The sequence below is a fragment of the Antechinus flavipes genome, chromosome 2, assembly GCF_016432865.1.
Source record: "Antechinus flavipes isolate AdamAnt ecotype Samford, QLD, Australia chromosome 2, AdamAnt_v2, whole genome shotgun sequence".
NCBI lineage: Eukaryota > Metazoa > Chordata > Mammalia > Dasyuromorphia > Dasyuridae > Antechinus > Antechinus flavipes.
In genome coordinates, this window is record NC_067399.1 from 124,000,921 (window position 1) to 124,020,827 (window position 19,907).

The 19,907-nt window shown below is 35.1% G+C and overlaps 1 protein-coding gene across 1 annotated transcript in view; it reads right to left on the minus strand.

Annotated features, from left to right (window-relative positions):
* TACR1 (tachykinin receptor 1) overlaps positions 1-19,907 on the minus strand; it is a 162,123-nt gene that overhangs the window by 41,078 nt on the left and 101,138 nt on the right. The window lies entirely within an intron of this gene.

Genomic DNA, 19,907 nt, shown 5'->3' on the forward strand with positions numbered 1-19,907 from the left:
TGAAATCAGAGGGCATCTTTTTTCCTCCTCATATATCCCAAGTACTAAGCACAATGGTAAGTATTAAGCATATTTTAAGTGTTTAATAAAATGCTCACTGACTTAACTAGTCTAGCATTTTAATGTTTGTGCTCAAATTATGTAGGTTTTTATTTCAGAATCCTCAGTTACATAGAAGGGCAGACAAAATTATCAGAGGGAAAACAGAAAGACAGGAGTCTGGAGCAAAAAAAAAAAGTGAGTCAGTTTAAGAATCATCATCAACCAGCGGTTGTCGAAATAAGCAAGAAGAGAGGGCATCTGGATGGCGCAATGGATAGAGCACCACCCCTGGAGTCAGGAGGACAGGAGATCAAATCCAGTCTCAGACACTTAACACTTACAAGTTGTGTGACCCTGGGCAAGTCACTTAACCCCAATTGCATTGAAAAAAGAGAAAGAAAATAAAGAAGCAAGGTCAACAGTAGGTTGGGATAAGTTTGGGGTTATTTGTCATTGGGATTAGGGCCTTGAACAAAGGGAAAGAGAAACACAATTTGGAGTTAGTTGGACTTTTTTTCAATAGGCCTTCATCTCATTTTGTTTTGTTAACTCCATTCAGCCCCACTTTCTGATGCTAAAACAAGTACTCCTTAATCACAGAGCCAAGGGCACCGAGGAGCCATTGTTTTTGGTTGATTAGTGTTTGGTTCATGGCTCCCTCATTGAATAACATCTACAGACAGGCTGCATGTTGGTTTGTGCTACAGAACAGGATGCAGTGAACAAGCTGTAGATTCATTAAGCTGATCAATTGAGCCAGGAGGAAGTCCTCATTCTCCAGGCTAGTGTCAAGTTGTTACATGTCTATTATGTACATGTCAGGACATTAATATTGGGAAGATGCTAATTCTTATTGTAATTAGAAATTGAAGTGCAATTAGACTTTCTAATTAAGTCTGTATAAATATTTATAGGAGCAAAATAGCACAGTTCAAATGGCTGGAACACTAGGAGTATTTGTAATTAGGAGAAGAAAAAATGCTGTTCTCATTTCCTTCAGCAGAGAAGTACAGTGGACTTACAGCTTTATGACACAAATTTTTGTCTACTTTCTTTGCATTTGATATCATGGGCAGCTAGCTGATGCAGAAAATAGAATGCTGGATTTGGAGACAAAAAGAACTGAGTTCAAATCCTACTTTATACACTTACTACCTATGGGACTCTGTGCAGGTCACTTAACCTGTCTCTGCCTAAGTTACTGCATCTAAAAAATGGTATAATAATAATAGTGCCTATAGATATTATTAACATAGATATTAATAATAAAATCCACAGAGTTATTGGGAAGATCAAATGAAATAATAAATATAAAATGTTTGTGAAAACCTTAAAGTGCTGGATAAATGCTATTTATTATTGCTAATATTAATTGCATTAATAATAATGATGAGGATGTTTTTGGCACCTATTAACAAAGGCATATTAGACATAATTTCTCCTGACACAAAAGGAGCCCTGTGGATTTTTAAGTTGTAGAAAGACTGTAAGAGTTCAGTGTTGGCTAAGAAACAGCTTTGCTAATTTGCAAAGATAGAACTACTTGGTTGATGAGCAGGCAGTGGGTATGTACATGTGTGTGCAAGTATTTATGTGTGTATTTACCATAGCAAAGAGTTAAACTATCTTCTAAAACTTAGAAGTGTTATGATATTCGTCTATTAATTAAATCTTCATCTATTATTAAACTGCCTGATATAGATCACTTTTCATACTGAAGATATGAACTAATGGAAGATAAGCACAAAAAGAACATTGCATATCTTGAACAGCAGCAGGGAAGGTCTAATGAGAAAAGGGCCCAGAAGAGGAGTCCGGGGTCATAGAAGATAATGTGCTTTAATGCAGTCTTCTGCCCCCAGTTGCCCTGTGAGGCTTGCGGTCACATCCCTGGATGCGAGTTTGAAGATATTAAAGCCATTTATCTTTAGTGTCTTGTCTCATCATCAGAAATATTTTTTTCCCCTAGCCCAGCAGCTTATAAAAAATATTTCCTAATGCGAAAAGGATTTGAGATTTGCTGTGGTAGAAAGAGCATCCAAATTAATAAAATCATAGATACCTGACATGTTGAGAGGTGATAAAGGTTTCTAGAGAATCCAGTGGATAGAATGTTGGACTTGGAGTTAAAAAGATCTGGATTCAAATCCTAAATCAGACATTTAGCTTTATGATTCTGAACAAGTCATTTAACCTCTCAGCCTCAGTTTTCTCATTAGTTAAATGATAGTAATAATAACGTCTACCCCACAAAGTTGTAGCAAGGATCAAATGAGTTTTTCTTATATTATTTTCATTTTATATCATATAATATTTGGTGTTTTTATTATATATAACATTATATATGTTTGTATATGTGTTGTGAAAACCTTAGATATTATATAAATGCTAGCTATTATTATTACTATGCTTATCACAGCCTTGTTCATTAAGATAGCTGTACCTAAGATTTATTGTCTTAAGTGTCCTTATCAAGACATTGAGTTACTCAAAGAGAGCTGCAGAATAGGATGATTTGGTGATTAGAACAGCAGCATGGTCTAGTGCAAGGAACTCTCAACTTGGGAGAAGGAGAGCTGAGTTCTAATCCTGATCATAATTCTAATTCAGCAACGAGCACAGTGCTTGGCTCATGATAGATGCTTAATAAATGTTTGTTTGTGAACTGATTGGTTCATATCTACATATCTATGTCTTTGGGCAAATTCTTACCTCTTAAGGTCTTATGGATATTTAGGGGTAGCAAGTTGGTACAGTGGATAGAGTGCCAGCCTTGAAGTCAAGAGGACCTAAGTTCAAATGTGGTCTCAGACACTGAACACTTCCTGGCTCTGTGACCCTGGGCAAGTCACTTAGCCCTAATTGCCTCAGCCAAAAAAAAAAAAAAAAAAGTAAAGAAAGATTATGAGATATTTAGTTTGAGCTTAGATTGGCAAGTTAAACAGCTCATATAAATATTATGCATTGTTGCTGATGATAATTAAGATGATAATAATAATGATTATATTCTGAAATAGTTATTAGCTTGTTTATTAGACCTGCGAAAACTACCTGGAAGAAAGAGAATATCATATAAGAATATTCATTAATAAGGTTGGGATTGTATTAGGGTGCTTCCCCCAAACCAATTAGAGAATACCCATTATTCTAGGCCAAGAAACAAAATTTCCAGAGGGTGGTAGGCCCTGGGAAAATTTCCTTAGTGCAGATATTCTCAATGATCACTGGAAAAGTTAATCACCACTAAGATCTTTAAAATTTGTATAGTATTTTATATGCATTAGCTAATTTGATTTTAACAAGAACCTTGTGAGGGTACATTATTGTTCTATTTTATAGTTGAGAAAATGAATGCTCAGAGCTGTTTAGTGACTTCCTCAGGGTTACATTTGTAATAAGCTCCAGAAGGGTGATTTGAATCTTGTTTTTCCATCTTTCAGCCTTTCAGTCCTTTCTGTGTCCATGGGGAACCATTTCAGAAGAAAATTCTAAATATTTCTTAGTTATTTTTACACTTAAACATGGTAATTACTTAAAGTAACTTTTCATAACTCCTTAACTACTGTTGCAAGATAAGAGTTTAGCAACTGAAATAATGAAGTTAATTGCAACTATGTCCAATTTTTGTTATAATGTTAAGATAGCAAAGACATTGGAGTGGTTTGCATTTCCTTCTCCAGGGAATTAAGGAAAACAGATTAAGTGACTTGCTCAAGTCAGATCTGAACTCAAGGTCTTCCTTAGATGCTACACAGTAGATAGTACCAGGCCTGGAATCAGGAAGATGCATCTGCCTGCATTCAAATCTGACTTCAGATACTTATTAGCTGTGTGACCCTGAACAAATCACTTAACTCTATTTGCCTCAGTTTCCTCATATGTCAAATGAACTGAAGAAGAAAATGATAAAACACTCCAGTATGATTGCTAAGAAAATCCCAAATGATGTCATGAAGAATCAGACAGGACTGAAATAAATGAACAACAACAATAACTTCCTTATTCCAGGCCCAGTGCTCTATCCATTGCGCCACCTAGTCACCTTCTAATTTAAATGTAGGTTTTCTTGACTACTAGTCAGCACAGAGATTTTTATGCTGCTTACAAGTAGGAATGAATATGGGCTATTGATTAAATCGTAAAGAAATTAAGCTAAAGTCCAGGGTTTGGATCTTCTCATTGCATTCTATCTATTGTTTAATTTTTCTCCTTCCTTTCTTCACCAAATACAAAAACCATCCTCATTTGGTAAGTAAAGAAAATTTATCCTTTAAAACACATCTTAAGTTCTACCTCCTTCCTGAAGGGCTATTCCAAAATTATCTTGCGAAGGCCTGGGTCTGATCATGTTTCTCTACTCTTCAAAATAGTCGGAGTAAGTCAGCAGATGTCCAGATCAGATGTTCACTAGCACATGACCTAAGAAAAGTCACTTAACTTCTTTGGGAATAATTTTTTTTCCATCTGTAAACAAAAGGATTATATTAGATTTCCTTTAAGACAGGAGTTTTTTGCATCATGGACTCATTGGGCAGTTTGGAGAAGACTATAGATACCTTCTCAGTAAAAAAAAAATTCCTAAATGTATAAAATAGAATATACAGGATTACAAAGCAGTTCAAGGATTAATGAAACTAAAGATGTAATTTTTCCTCATTTAAGTTCAGAGAATTCCAGAAGTCTTTCTACATACCCTCAGTTAAGAACCTTTGCTTAGAATTCCTTCTGGTTCTAAAGCTTGGCTCATTTAGAGTTGTAAGGGAAATCAGAGTCCTTTGAGTCCAATCCCTTATTTTATAGATGAGGGGACTGGAAATCAAGACACCAAGAGTAACTTGACCAGCTAATAAATGTCCAAGGCTAGTGTTCTGTCCACTTCAGTAGAAATGGACATGAAGAAAATGTAAGATATGAATAAAGGTTTAGAAATCATATCCCCATCAATTATATTAACCAACCTCAAAAGAGTAATATGATTTGCTTTACATTTGCACAAGGAATATTTAGAATTTGGAATAATTGGAAGGCATAGTGTGGATCCATTATATTCACTATATATAGTATTGCTATCTGGCAGGGCTAGCTTATTAGTATCAAGAAAGACTGTAGAATTCCTGATATAAATTAAAGTTATAGCTAATTTAAGCTTTTGTGCTAAATTATCACAATCAACTCAACCCAACAGTGAATCCATAAATGGAGACTGAATTTCACCTACTTTTGTCCAACAGTTTTTCTCTTGCACCTACAAATTGTCAACAATTTGCCCATGAATCATTTGCAACTGTTAATCATATGCTAAGAGAATTTATTTAATTCTCTATTCCCAGCTGAAACTTTTATCAATCTCGCCTCCATTATTAATCTAGATATATCCCCACTGAGTTTTGCTTCTTTAAAAATTACTAAAGTAAGCATCCAGAAGAATGTACACATATTAACATTGTAACAAAAATTGGACATAGTTGCAATTAAGTTCATTATTTCAATTGCTTAACTGCTATCTTGCAAAATTGTTAAAGAGTTATAAAAAGTTACTTTGAGTAATTACTATATTTAAGTTTAAAAATGACTAGGACATGTTTAGAATTTTCTTCTGAAATGTTTCCAAGTTTCACTAAATAATATATATGTTGGAGTAGGGAAATGCGGGACTATGGGTGGTCATCCTTTTCTAGCTGCTTGTTTTTGTGTTTGCCCCTAGCTTGTATTTGGTAGGCTCTTTTTTAGCACTATTCTTTGGGATGTGGTTCCCTAATCTCTTAATTTCCCCTCTGTAGGGAAAGATTAAATCCTTAATATACCCTCAGCCTCATTTTCTTGTCTACAATAGTAACTACAGAAAAAAAGCTTGACTTTAGGAGCCTTTGGAGAACAAATGGTACTGAATAGCCACATATTTTGAAAGCAGAAATTAATGCAAGGACTTTTCAAAATCGTTTTGCATAGAACCTTTTTAAACATACTATTCCTGCCTCCCTAAACAGAATATGATGAGCATAATTGAATTGTTTCTTGATGATTCAGTCTCTATTATAAACATCAGTGCTATGCACATAATAGGGACTGTAAAATGTTTGCTAAATTTGTTTATTGCATTAGTGACTGTGACGTGATCACAGGCACTCATTTTCCCCCCTTAGACTTCGCTTTCTCATCTGTAAAATGAAGGAATTGAATTAGATAATCCCTAAAAAAGGTTTTTAAAAATTCCTTTTTTTGTGTTCTTGGATCCCTTTGTCAGTCTGGTGAAGTTTATGCACTCCTCTAAATCATATTTTGAAATGCATGAAATCAAATAAGCAGGATTCCAAAGGAAATATATTATATAGGAACATATAAAAGTATTTAAAAATGTTAGAGGACCAGAGTTTAAGAATTCCTTCTCTAAAGATCTTCCAACTTTAAGTCATATGGCTCTCTGATCTTGATACTTCACATAGTTATTTATGATTAAGCAATTTATAAATTTATTAAGTATTATGAAAGTGGGACCTACTGCACTTTTATCAAAATAGTCATGATGATGATATGTTTGAAGAAACAGCTGCTACTGTGAGTACGTTATAGAATAGGTCTAAAGTAGATAATCAGTCCAGAAGGAGCCATGGAATTTGGCTTTTTGAAAAAGTCCCTGATATCAATATGCCATTTGCCATTTTCTTCAAAGTTGGAATGAAACTCTTGCAGTTATATAACCTTCCAAACACTGGGATGTGGTTGGTTTTCTCCAAAATTACTTAACATTTCACAAAAGCCTTTTACCAAGTGATTTTTTCACACTCTAGAAAATCATGTTACTGGTCCTATCAGTGTCTCTTAACTTGTCAATCCTGTTTAAAACTTTATGTATAGTCTATGCATGACCATGATAATGTGCTACTAAGTTCAACTTAACAACTGGTCAGTAGTCTTTTATCTTGTTTGTATTGTTTGCTCCTGAGGTGGTGAATATCCTTCAAGGTTTCAAGAGCTTATACATCTGAAGCCTAAGTGGAATGATGAAATTGAGTTGTTCTACAAAAGATCATGGGGGAAGGGTGATGGGAAGAAAGGGAATTTTAATACTTAAAAGTTATTCATTGGACGAACATAATGCTTCCACAGATATTTTTTATTTTCTCTATGCTCTCCTTACCTGTTTCATTTTAATTCAACACTATTCTATCCAATTCAACATCTCTTAAATGTCTACTCTATTAACTATACTTACACTTTGAATAGAGTATCAGCATGAACAATGTTAAAAAATTGCATATTTAACATAACAGTGGGATTGAAAATTCTTTACAATATCTGAAAATTGATTAACTTTCTCATGAAATAGCTTTTGAAGTAGCATTTCATATTCTGAATAGTAAAATGGCTTATAGATAGAAGTGAGGTAATAGCAGTAAGGAAAGATGTTAAAAACATATGCCATATATTATTGGAGAAGAGATTGCGGTTTATTGGAAAGTATACTACATTTTGGGCTCATATAAGGATTTCAATCCAATTCTGATGCTTACTGTCTGTGTGATTTTAGACAAGCTCTCTGGGCTATCACTTCTTGGATATATTTACTTTTAGCCCTTTAAACTATATAGATCCCAAACTGAACTCATCTGCCTTAAAAGACTCCTCATCATAACTTTTTTCTTTCTGTTGACTTTTCCATCAGCTTCCTAATCACTCAAGCTTAAAGATTTGCTGTCATCTTTAACTCTTATCTGGATTTCCTTCCCCATTCCTCAATCTTTCCATTAACAAATCAAATGTCAAGCCCTATATATGATACTCCCAGTATACTTCTATTTATCTTCTTTTTTTATTTAACCTATCCAAGTTAACATTAACTCTTTCTTTGTATGCCTCCTTAACTTCTCCCCCCACCAAAAAAAAAATTCTTTGCATGAGCAAAAAAAAAAGAAAAAAAAAGAAAATTTTGTAAATAATAGGAGTTTCTGGACAATATTTTGGATGAATTATGGTAGCTACTGTAAATCTGAACTGTTATTATTTTTTTGCTTTTTTTTTTTTAATTTTTTATTTCATAATTACATTATATTGACACTCATTTCTGTTCCGATTTTTTTTTCCCCTCCCTCCCTCCACCCCCTCCCCTAGATGGCAAGCAGAACTGTTATTATTTTTAAGCTCCAAAATTATTTTTTGCTATTTAAAAAGAAGAGATCATAGTTAATTATTTTGAGTTCTTGATTAATCAATAGTCATATTACATGAAAATCCTCTTTGCTACTATGGGAGTCCCTATTGGCCCAGAACCTCTGTTTTAAAGAAAAGTTCAGGCTAACCATGTTGACTCTTTCATTCCTCTCTAGGCTGGTTCCTGCCTCTCCATACTTTTTCCTCTATCATGCCATTTCCCTACACTTTTAATTTTCTTTTATGAATTATATTCTCTCATTAGAATATAAGCTCCTCATAGGAAAAGATTGCTTTTTGACAAGTCCAAAGTTTTGCTACCCAAAGGACTCAATGCAGCATGACCTAATGGCTAGAGCATTGGATTTGAAGTCAGTAGAACCTGGATTTAAATGCTGCCTCTGATATTTAATGACTGCATAACCTGGGACAAACCACTTCACTTCTCTATACTTCAGTTTTCTCATCCATAAAATGATAAATCTTGGTATCCTTGACCTTCCAGCTCCATCTCAACGATCCTTTGATCTTTCTATTCCTTTCCTGTACTCCTTATGGGTCCCTACTGCTGTCCTTAAATGGAAGGGCCAGAATCTGGAGGGTCAGTTCCTTTCTTTCCACTACCTCAGGCCCTTAGTGTTCTTTCAAATGCTGCCTTGTTCATCTCTAAAAATAAAATGTTACTTTATTGTTTCAATGTGGTTGCAGAATTACATCTTTTCACACTTGCTTGGCATTGGTATGACAGGACACCCACTCCAACAGTGTGAAAACAATCAGCCACCTGGGATTGGGGTGTCTCTGGTGTTTAAAATTATAAAGAACTGGAAAGGTGGCAAATTCGTTTAAAGAATCAACAATGAGTTTCTGAGCATGCCTCTCTAAATAAAAGGAAGCTGTCTTTCACAATCAAACTTCTTATCAGTTAAAATATCACTTTTCTTCACACCGGTGTCCTAGTCAACCTCCACATTGCAGTGGTGAATTGGAAAGAAAACTCACCTTTTTTGTACTAGTTGTGTGACCATGGGCAAGTCCCTTAAGCTCTCTGAGCCTCAGTTATCTCATCTGTGAAATGGGGATATTACGACCTATCTTACAAAGATGTCCTAATGATTAAATGAGATAATTTTCATAGTGCTATGCCCATAAGCAGTTTAAAAAACAAGTTAAGTTGGAAATGCCATCCAGGTCCAGAGAGAGGACTATGAAGACTGAATGTGGATTGAAGCATAGTATTTTCATCTTTTTGTTGTTTTTATTGTTTTTTGCTTTTTCTTTCTTGTGTCCTTTTTTTTTCTTTTGGTCTTATTTTTCTCACACGACATGACAAATACAGAAATATGTTTAAGACTACTGTATGTGTATAACTTGTCAGATTGCTTGTCTTTGGAAGGGGGAAAGAGGGAAGAGAGGAAGAAAAAACTGGAACACAAAATCTTACCAAAAAATGAATGTTGAAAACTATCTTTACATGTATTCGAAAAATAAAATACTATTGAGAAGAAAAAAAAAACGAGTTAAGAATCTCAATCTGTAGGGAGAATAGAATTAATTTTCTTGTATTTGATTTTCATCAAATATGTGATATTTGTGTTTCTGTCACAGCGAAGGGATTCCTCTCTATATTTTAAGTTTAGGCTGGAATTCTTCCTAGCAAAGAAGGTTATCAGGGTCAATGCATGAAGTCTTCCTAAAAATAATGGCAGTTGGACTTCCTTCAATGGGGAAAAAGATCAGGCAGAAAGGAAATTTGACACTTGTCAAGAAGTTTGCAAGTAAAAAAAATTAATAGTAAAAAGAAGAATATTTAAAGAACAACTACATGCTTGGACTGAAAAGCAAATTGGAAATTCTTCCTGAAGAGGAGAAAACTGGATTTGAAGAGGAAACAGCTGGCTGTTCTCTAAGAATCCATTAACCTTGAGCCACAGAAACAATCATCCATTTCAGATCAGAGCAAGAATAGAAATATAGGGGTGAAAGACTTCCTGCTTAAGGGTCCTGAGGCAACTCTTTTTTGATCGGATGATTATAATAATAGTGAGATCTGTTGTCTTTTGGCAGGGGGCAGGATGTGTATATATATCTATATCTATCTATATCTATCTATCTATCTAAACATGACAGAATTTCCCAAATTTTGTTAGAACAGACAACTAGTACTTACTTCTGGTTCATATGGGAAAAAATGTTATTTTCTGAAAGCACCTAGAAGATGTGACCAAAGATCAGAGTGTTTTAGAGGAGAGAATTAAATCTGATTTGCAGGGATCTCTTAACATTTTTGTTTTTTAAATGTCATAGACCCTTTTGTCAGTCTGGACCCCTTCTCAGAATGTTTGTAAATGAAAATAAATAAGAATAGAAACTACTCATACTGAAATATAGTAATCAAAATAATTGCGTATCAAAAATATATTTTTTAAAAGTTTATGAGCTCTAGGTTAAAAATTCCTGCAACAAAGCACAGTTCAATCATGTTTTTCTCACCACTTTCCATTGAAATCAAGGGACACATAAGAGAAAATTAAATTTGAGAAGTGAACATCTGGCCAAGGAGATAGTGTCTGAGAATTAGATTTGGATTTCTGGATCACTGCTTAAAATATAGGGATGATAGGCTTTAGGTAAAGGATGGAGTAGATCTAAGAGATGCTGAAAAGTATATATTTCTCTCATGTCTTACAAATCTGACCAAAAGGATTTTAAAAGAAAAAAAAAAGACGAAGAGGTGGGAAAAGAAATTAAGTAAATTCACCAAATCAGATGCCATAGAGAGTATATATATATATTTTGAAGGAAGAAACAGTTGAGATGTTGAGAAGTGTACAAGATAGAAATCCAAGAAAGGATTTATATATATACATACACACACACACACACACATATATATATGTGTATGTATATATATATATATAAAACCTATGGACCCCAATGTCTATATATAAATGTCCAAAGTTTCAGTAATGTTCAAATGTTTTGAACATTGTTCTTGTACTGGTAGATGAGGAAAATGCTGTACTTCATATTAAAGGCAGTTTGAATAGTGGGTAGAGAGCGCTCTTGCCTGGAAGTTAGGAAGACCTGAGTTCAAGTCACATATCAGATATTAGTTGTGTGACACCTGGCCCAGTCATTTACTCTTTCTCAACCTCAATTTCTTCATCTTTAAAATGATGTTAATAATCCTGCTTTATAGGATCATTGTGAGGATTTTTAAAAAATCCAGTCATCATCAGTCATGTTCCATTCTCCATGACCCCACTTGGAGTTTCCTTAACAAAAATACTGTAGTTATTTGCCATTTCTTTTACCAGCTCATTTTAGATATGAGGAAACTGAGGCAGAGAGTGTTAAGTGACTTGACCAGGATCAGACAACTAGCAAATGTACATATTTATACATAAATATAATGAGGAGAGCCCCAAAACTCTTTCAGCATTACCCCCTTTTTATCTCTTTCTCACTTATTTCCCTAACAAGACTTTATACCTCTCTGTTGGGATTTCTCTGCTAGAAATGTTACTTCTCTGCTGGGACCTTGCCACCAAAGAATTCAGCCTTTCTATTCATGCATAATAAAGGCTGATTTCCCAATGCCTATAATAAACTTCTTTTTGCCAATCTAGCTTTTCAGATTTGTAAATTCCTTTACGAAGGACCTCTGTGCTGCCAGAAAGGGATTCACATAACTCCCTACCCTGTGCCAAATCCTAGGGGAATCTAGGGGAGCCAAACCTCTTTATTTGGTTCCCTGAACTCCCAACCTACCACTAATCTCATCAAATGTAACACAAGTATCTGGGATATACTGCAACATATCCAACATATAAAGGACTGCTTGCCATCTAGGGGAGGGGGTGGAGGGAGGGAGGGGAAAAAAATCGGAACAGAAACGAGTGCAAGGGATAATGTTCTAAAAAAAATTACCCTGGCATGGATTCTGTCAATATAAAGTAATTATTAAATAAAAATTAAAAAACAAGCAAACAAACAAACAAAAAAACAAATGTGACACAAGTTCCAAAGCCCATTAGTATGGGACTCTTTCCACATCGAAACAGATTAATGCCCCACACATGCACAAGGACCAAAGTTGAGTTGGAAAGAGAAGAGTCTTTTAAGTTTCTTTTGGGCACTGCCATCGACTTGGTCTCTTCTGGCTTCCAGAGCTGAGAAAGAAACTGGATGATATCAATTCCACTTCAGGTTGATGAAGGGAGAATAAGACTTCAGTAAGAAACTAACATGAAAGGAGCTGTTGGGCTCCATCATGGATTATCTTCAGTTTATGCTACAGAATTTCCCATTGAGTGAAATATGTGCTTTTCTCTTAGCTGAGCTGAGTCTCCTAATGGAAGTTCTTTTATTTTGCACTGCCTAGCATAAATTTCCTTACATATAGTTCCTTTTGATTTTTGTTTTGTTATAGATTGGAACAAATGAATTTTTTTTTTATTATTTGCTATGTGTGCTCATTGTGGAACTAGTGTTCAAAGGGCAGAAAGACAAGCTTTGAACATAAAGCCTGAGTTCTTCTTTCTCCAAAGATAAAGAATGATCAGAAGTTTAGCTTGAAGCTGAAATCAAAGTCCCTGTCTTAATAAAATTTAAGAGACCAGATAGTTATAATTCTAGTCTGGTACCCAGCCTCACTCTGAGTGACTAAGCTTCTGGCTCCAACCTCCTACTTCTTTTTCAGGCAACAAATAAAGTTTCCCTTGGAGAATGGTATAAGGGATGCGTATTCTGCTTTCCTCAAACCACACAATCACAATGCTGTATGTAATGCTCTCTCTCTCTCTCTCTCTCTCTCTCTCTTTCTCTCTCTCTCTCTCTCTTTCTCTCTCTCTCTCTTTTCTCTCTTCTTTCTCTCTCCTTTTCTCTTCTCTCTCTTCTTTCTCTCTCTCTACCTCTGACATATTTACATGTCTACATATATATATATATATACATATACAATACATATATAATATACAAATAATAATAATCTCTCTAACTTTGCATACCTTAAAATACTACATAAATGTTAGCTATTATTTCACTGACACATTTGACACATTTTGGCAAAAATTTCTTGTGAACAATTCCCAGAAAAGAAAAGTTAACATGGGACATGGAAGAGTCTTCAAACAGTTTTTGGATGGATACTTGTCCTAAATATTTTATGTGGGTTTTATTATTTGGGATTCCTGACCTCATTTGTAACTTTGTAATTCAAAGTTTGTTTAAGATTATTCTTTTCTGGGAGAGACTCCACATTGAGAAAGGAAACAATGACCACAGAGAAACAATAGGAAGTCACTCACATGCTAAGATTAAAGCTCCTTGGATTTTGGGGCCTCATTCTGAGTATATCCCTGGTAGTGATTGAAATTCTACCATTATGGATAAATTACTTTGAGTTAAGCAGTTTTTCTCCAGGCATACTTTTATAAAATTAGAATCCCCTGAGGATGGTAAAGTATTAACTTCTCAGCATTTCTCAGTGGGAATGAATTGATGAAAAAAGTGAGAGTAGAAACTTGAGCTGAGATTCAGATTTCAGCATTTGGAGGAAATTGATGCAAGAGAGAGAAAAGGGAAGGGAAGGGAAAGGAATGTGGTAGAATTTTTCTCTACTTTGCTGTTTTGCCCAAAGGGCCAGCTTTGAAAAAAAGTTTAGTCCTGCCTTTTCTAACCACCATGAATTCATCTTACATTTATACCCATATATATATGAGATTAAAAAAAATTCCCCTTTCCATTTCCTAATAGCTTCTTTATAATCTCACATTCTGCAAATACCAGGAATTATAAGGTAGGTTGGCCCTAAGGGACCGGGAAGCTTTGCCTGCTGAAAGCCCTGGCTTAGAGCTTTTAGCTTGATTTCCTCCATTAGTAAAAATAGGAAGTGACCAGGATCAGGGATCCTACTAATCCCCAGTACAGAATTCTATAAAGGATCAAGACCATCTCAGTTAAAGGAAATAGAGGAAGCAGATGGAGTGAATGGACAAACATCTGGAGAAGTCACATTAACAAAGGTCTTATCATTTTATGCTGTGAAAATAAAGTCGTGTGTGTGTGTGTGTGTGTGTGTGTGTGTGTGTGTGTGTGTAAAGTAGGAGGTGGGGTTGTTTGACTTTCTTTCACAACATTCAATAATGTAACTTTGACTTTTCAGTCAGTGTCCCTATTACCTTCAGTGCTAGATGGTCTTCTGGAATTGGGTAGACTTAAGCAGGAGATGGAAGAAAGACCTATTCTTAGCTTGTAAGGTTCTTACTCATTCTCATATCTGGAAGTGATGCACTTCTGACAGATACATCAACCTTGGTAGAATGCTACACATGTTCATTTGTAAAATTAAGTATAATTAAAATCAATGTTGTATTCAGAATAGAGGAGGGTTTTTTAGATAATTTAAAACATTTCCTTCATTGAAGAATTTCACAGTGCTGTTTGCTTTCCTTGAAAACTTAATTCTCTTTTGATTGTGTTTTGAAGTGATGGGAAGCAAGAAACTGGGACATACAACTTCCTGCTTTCTGACCTAGCTCCCAGACTCCCTAGGCCCTCCTTTTTCCTATTCTTGCATTCTGTAAGGTTGACCTCTCAGGGCTTCACAGCACACACACATATGTATAACAAGATAACAAAGGGCAATTTAGAATAATCTGATCAGTTCCCTCCCTCAATGCACTTTTCTCCACTCACTGACATTCTGCCAGGACTCATTCTTCAAGGATTAGCAGGCTCCTAATTCCTTATACATCCCCCATCCCAATTATATTGAATCACTAGCTACTGAAACATCTTTCCTTAAATCCATTTGGTTGCTCTCATTCCAATCTATCTCAATCCTATCTCTCTACCCAATGAACCTTACTAGATCTGCCTCCTCCTTTCACTGTGCCCTCTAGAAAACCTGCTCCATAATTAACAAATTCTTTTTTTAGATTTCTTTTTTTCTCACACCTTCCATTTTTTACTTTCTCCTGATTACACTACTTCCCTGATTACTCTTTCCTGTAATATTCTTCTCAAAAATGTAATATTCTCTGTTGAGGTTTCCTTGGGGTCTCTGGAGGCAGCCTTAGTTTCAGTTCAGTAATCACCCCAAATAGAACCAGGTATTAAAGTCCAAATCCTTTATTGTCTCTTTCCAAGGCTTGTCTCCTTTTCTGAGGTCCAGTTAGCTTTCTTAGAGGCCTTCTGTAGTCCTGGTTCCGAGAGCTTGAGCTCTGGCTTCTGAATCTCCCCGACTGAATTCTGATTGAGGCTCCTAGCTTATATATGCTCTCTTAAAGGTGTGAATCTTGTGGAATTATAGTAAGTACTAAGTACATGTACTGAACTAGAGAACTGTTAAATACCATGCTAAATAATCATTGTCTTTATCAATTCCACTGACTTACCATCTTGTTTCAAGTTCTGTCCCATAATACTTTCCAACATTTAGATGGTCTTCTGGAATTGGGTGGACTTAAGCAGGAGATTGAAGAAAGACCTATTCTTAGCTTGTAAGGCTCTCACTCATTCTCATATCTGGAAGTGATACACTTCTGACAGATATATCAACCTTGGTAGAATGCTACACATGTTCATTTGTAAAACTAAGTATAATTAAAATCAATGTTGTTTTCAGAATAGAGGAGGGTTTTTTAGATAATTTAAGACATTTCCTTCATTGAAGAATTTAACAGTGCTGTTTGCTTTCCTTGAAAACTTTTTCTCATTCCTTGGGCTTCTTGGGCCTTTTGGAAAGTCAGAATACTCTTCATTCCCTGTTGCACAAACAAATGCTTACTCAGGTAATATTGTTCAATAGCCTCTTCTTTTTTGAGGTCTATGCTATCCAAATTTATAACCTAACCCAGATTATGGTGGTCATTATCTACTGATTCATATCTTTTCCTAACCCTTCCCTCCTCAAACTTCTCTCTTTTTCCTCAATGAATTTGTGCTCACTCTCATTTCCATCTCTACCCTAACTCCTTCCTTCAGGGCATTTAAGCCTACATATTAATAAGTCTTCTGAATACCTTATCTTTCCAAGTTCTTCTATCTTCTTAACTTACATGATTTAATACTCAGCTCCACCTCTACAGGAATGGTTGTGCTCTTAATTTTGACCTTACCCATAAGTATTCCACTTCCATGTTTATGAACTCTGAAATTCCTTTATTTAATCAAAATCTTTATTATTTCATCTTTTCCTATTGTTTACGAGCTCTAACTCTTGCTCTCTGACTTTACCATGTAGTCTAATTCCTCAATCTCTCATTACTACTTAGACTATTACCCCTGTACAAGCTACACTCTCCTCAATTCCCAATCTCAGCCATTTGGTGAACCATTTCAACTTTAGACTATTCTTTACTCTCAAATATCCTTTCCCTAGAATTGATCGTACCCTCCAAACATTAACTTTGTATTATTCCCACCCTTTTGTCTTTTTTCTTATTTATGTACTGCTTAAGAGATGGGAAAAATCAAGAAACCAAACTTATTACTTTTTTATATATAAGTCCATTATAACTTTGTTATAATCTTAGCTGGACTTTCACTGTAGAAAGGCAAGCCTTCTATTCTCATTCCATTGGCTATTCCATTCATCCTAAGGGGATTCTAAAAATTTTAAACTCTTTTCAAGTCTTCCACAACATAATTTGATCCATCTTCCCTCTTAACTGAGGACTTTGCTTCATACATTATTAAAAAAATTGGGATCATTTGCTAGAGCTCCATTTTTTCAACTTCCTGATAACATCACTTTCTCTCTCTGCCCCCTCCCCCCCAATCTCCTCATTTACTTCACTTTTGAAGAAGTAATTTTTCTCCTAGCTATGGGCAACCTTCTACTCTATATGTACCCTTGATCCCCTTCAGTCTTCTCTAACATAGTGTTTTATTTGTCTTTAATTTTCAGTTTCTCTCCCTCTTTTAAAACTTTCCCAGATAACTAAAACATGCTTTTGTCTCCCACATCTTTAAAAAAAAACAACAAAAACCTCTCACTTAAATTTGTTCATCCCTACTATCATCTTATATCTCTTCCCCCTCTTTTCAGATACACTTGAAGAAAACTATCTATACTGTTTCCAATTACTAGCCTCTCATTTTCTTCCAAATTTTCTGCAATCTGCCTTCTGATATCATTTAACTGAAACTTCTCTTTTAAAAAATCGATAATTTTTAAATTGACAGATTTAGTTGTCTTTTTTCATTCCTTATATTTCTTGATCTTTCTATAGTTTTTGATACCATTGATCATTTTTTGTTTTCCAGGCATATGGTTCTCTGCATTTTATCTGAGAACTCCTTTCTAGTCTCTGTTGCTGACTTTCATTTATATCACATCCATGCCCATTAATTATGAGTACTTCTCCATCAAGGCTTTGTCCTGGATCCCCTTCTCTTTTCTCTGCATAATAGCTTACTTGATGATCAAATCAAGTCTGAGTGGGTTCAGTTATCATCTCTATTTAAATAATTTCCAGTTTTATATATTTAGTTTCTTTTCAGTATTTGAGTACCACATCATGAACTGCTCATTTGACATTCTGAACTGGATATTCCATAGGCAGATTTTACAGTCAACATGTTCAAAACAAAATTCAATTTGTTTACTTCCAAATCCACTCATTTTCCAAATTTTCTCATTGTCATTGAGAGTAGCACCGTGTTATCAACACTCTACTCTTAATTACTCTGTATCTCTAATTAGTTGACAAATGTTGCTATTTCTGTCTTCACAATATCTCTCACAAAAGTGCCATCCTCTCTAATTCCATAGACATACCTCATAGTTCAGGTGTCCACCTCCCTTTTCCTGGACAACATGTTATAGTAGTCTTTTAGGTTAGTATCTTTGCTTTAAATCTCTCCTCTCTCCAATCCATCATCTACATAGTTGTCAAAGTGATTTTCTTAAGCTATTAGTCTGACTACCTCATCCTCCATTTCACTCACAAAAACCCAATATAACTATTTTCAATAAAGTCCTTTGTTTTTCATTTAGAACTCTCTATAACCAGACCATTTCCATTCTATTTTTTTATACTTGACCCCCCTCCATGTACTCTTTGATCCACTCTTATTGACTCTTTTGCTATTCTTCACAAGTGACACACCATCTCTCACCTCCATACCTCCACACACAATCAGTTGTCCATGAAGATTATGCACTCCCTTCTTGTCTCTAACTTCTTTCAAGTCAAGCTCATTCACCTTTTGTAGTAGACCTTTGTGACTTCTTCCCACTCCTGGTGTCATCCCCTCTAAGATTATATTACATGTATTATGTTTATTTTGAGACTCAGTCAAGCCATACCTTCATACATACATCATATAGATGTGTATGTCTATGTTTATGTACATATATACATATTCATACACACAACCATACCCACATGTTCACATGTATATTTCAATTGGGTCAGATAGCGTATGCAATGCTCCATATACATTGTCCCTGATATCCACAAAAAAGAAAGAGAGGTACATTCTTTTCCCCCTAAGGCCAAATTTGGTTCTTCTTTTAAAAAAGTATAAAAAAGTCCTTATATTTAGGTGAAATCAGAGGAATCCCTCAACCTGCTTGACTAGGGTACTTCTCATAAAATTGATCATGAACTCTAGTCCTTTCCAATAGGATACACAATTTAGCCCCTAGCTAAAATGTATATATGACCTGGGCTCCTCATTGGTTCTTGTGTGTATCCATTATATGGAGTTGTGTCAACACAAATTGGTGTAACTGATTCAGATCAGTACTGGATTTGGAGTCAGGAAATCTTGAGTTCAAATCTAGTCTCAAAAACTATGTGACCCTGGGAAAGACACCTTTTTTTAGTCTGAATGTCCTCATCTGAAATAGCTGGAATAATGTGTACTGTTTTGCGAATTTTAAAGTACTAATTATCCTAAAACCCTTTCCAGCTCTAAAATCCCATAATTCTATGCAGAGGTTATTCTGATAAATGTTTAACAACTAGCTTTGTGGGAAGGAAAAAGGGAGGGAAGAGGTGTCCTCATGACACTTCATCTGCCTTATTAACATTTTCTCCATGACTTTCTTAAGTGTAACAACAAACAAAACAACAAATCAAGCCCTGACTTGTAGCATTTGACAAGGCAGAAATGCTCACAATGATTTTTAAATTTTTCATTTATGTTTTAATTTTTGAAACAAAATAAGTGTTTTTATGACAGTATAATAAAAGAATATTATTATTGCATGAAATTGTAAATCTATTTTGTATAATTTGTTATTCACAATAAAAATTTAACAATCAATTCTCAAGCTAGTTTGAATTGACCCCAGCTCTTACCTTATTCTATGTCATTGCCATATAAATATGTATCCAATCAATAATAGTTAAGTGCCTTCTATGCAAAAAGCTTTATACATATTCAGCATGGCAATATGCAGACCTTTAGGATATGGGAGGAGAGGATGTATTTGGGAATGGAAGGAATGATTCCCATGTGTTGCCTTTTCTATTTCCACCATTCACTGGACTTCATTAATCTCACTCTCTTGGTTTTCTCCTACCCTTGGAAGCAGCTGCAGGCTTGTAATGAGTTCATTGCTGGGCAGCAGGTTTTGTCAGGTATTGTGCATCCTGTATGGAAGGATTTGTTCTCTTAGCAGCATTTTTAGGTATGGATGTTCCCAGTGCCTTTCTTCCCTGAACCAATTGCTTTGAATCAGTTATAGTGATGAC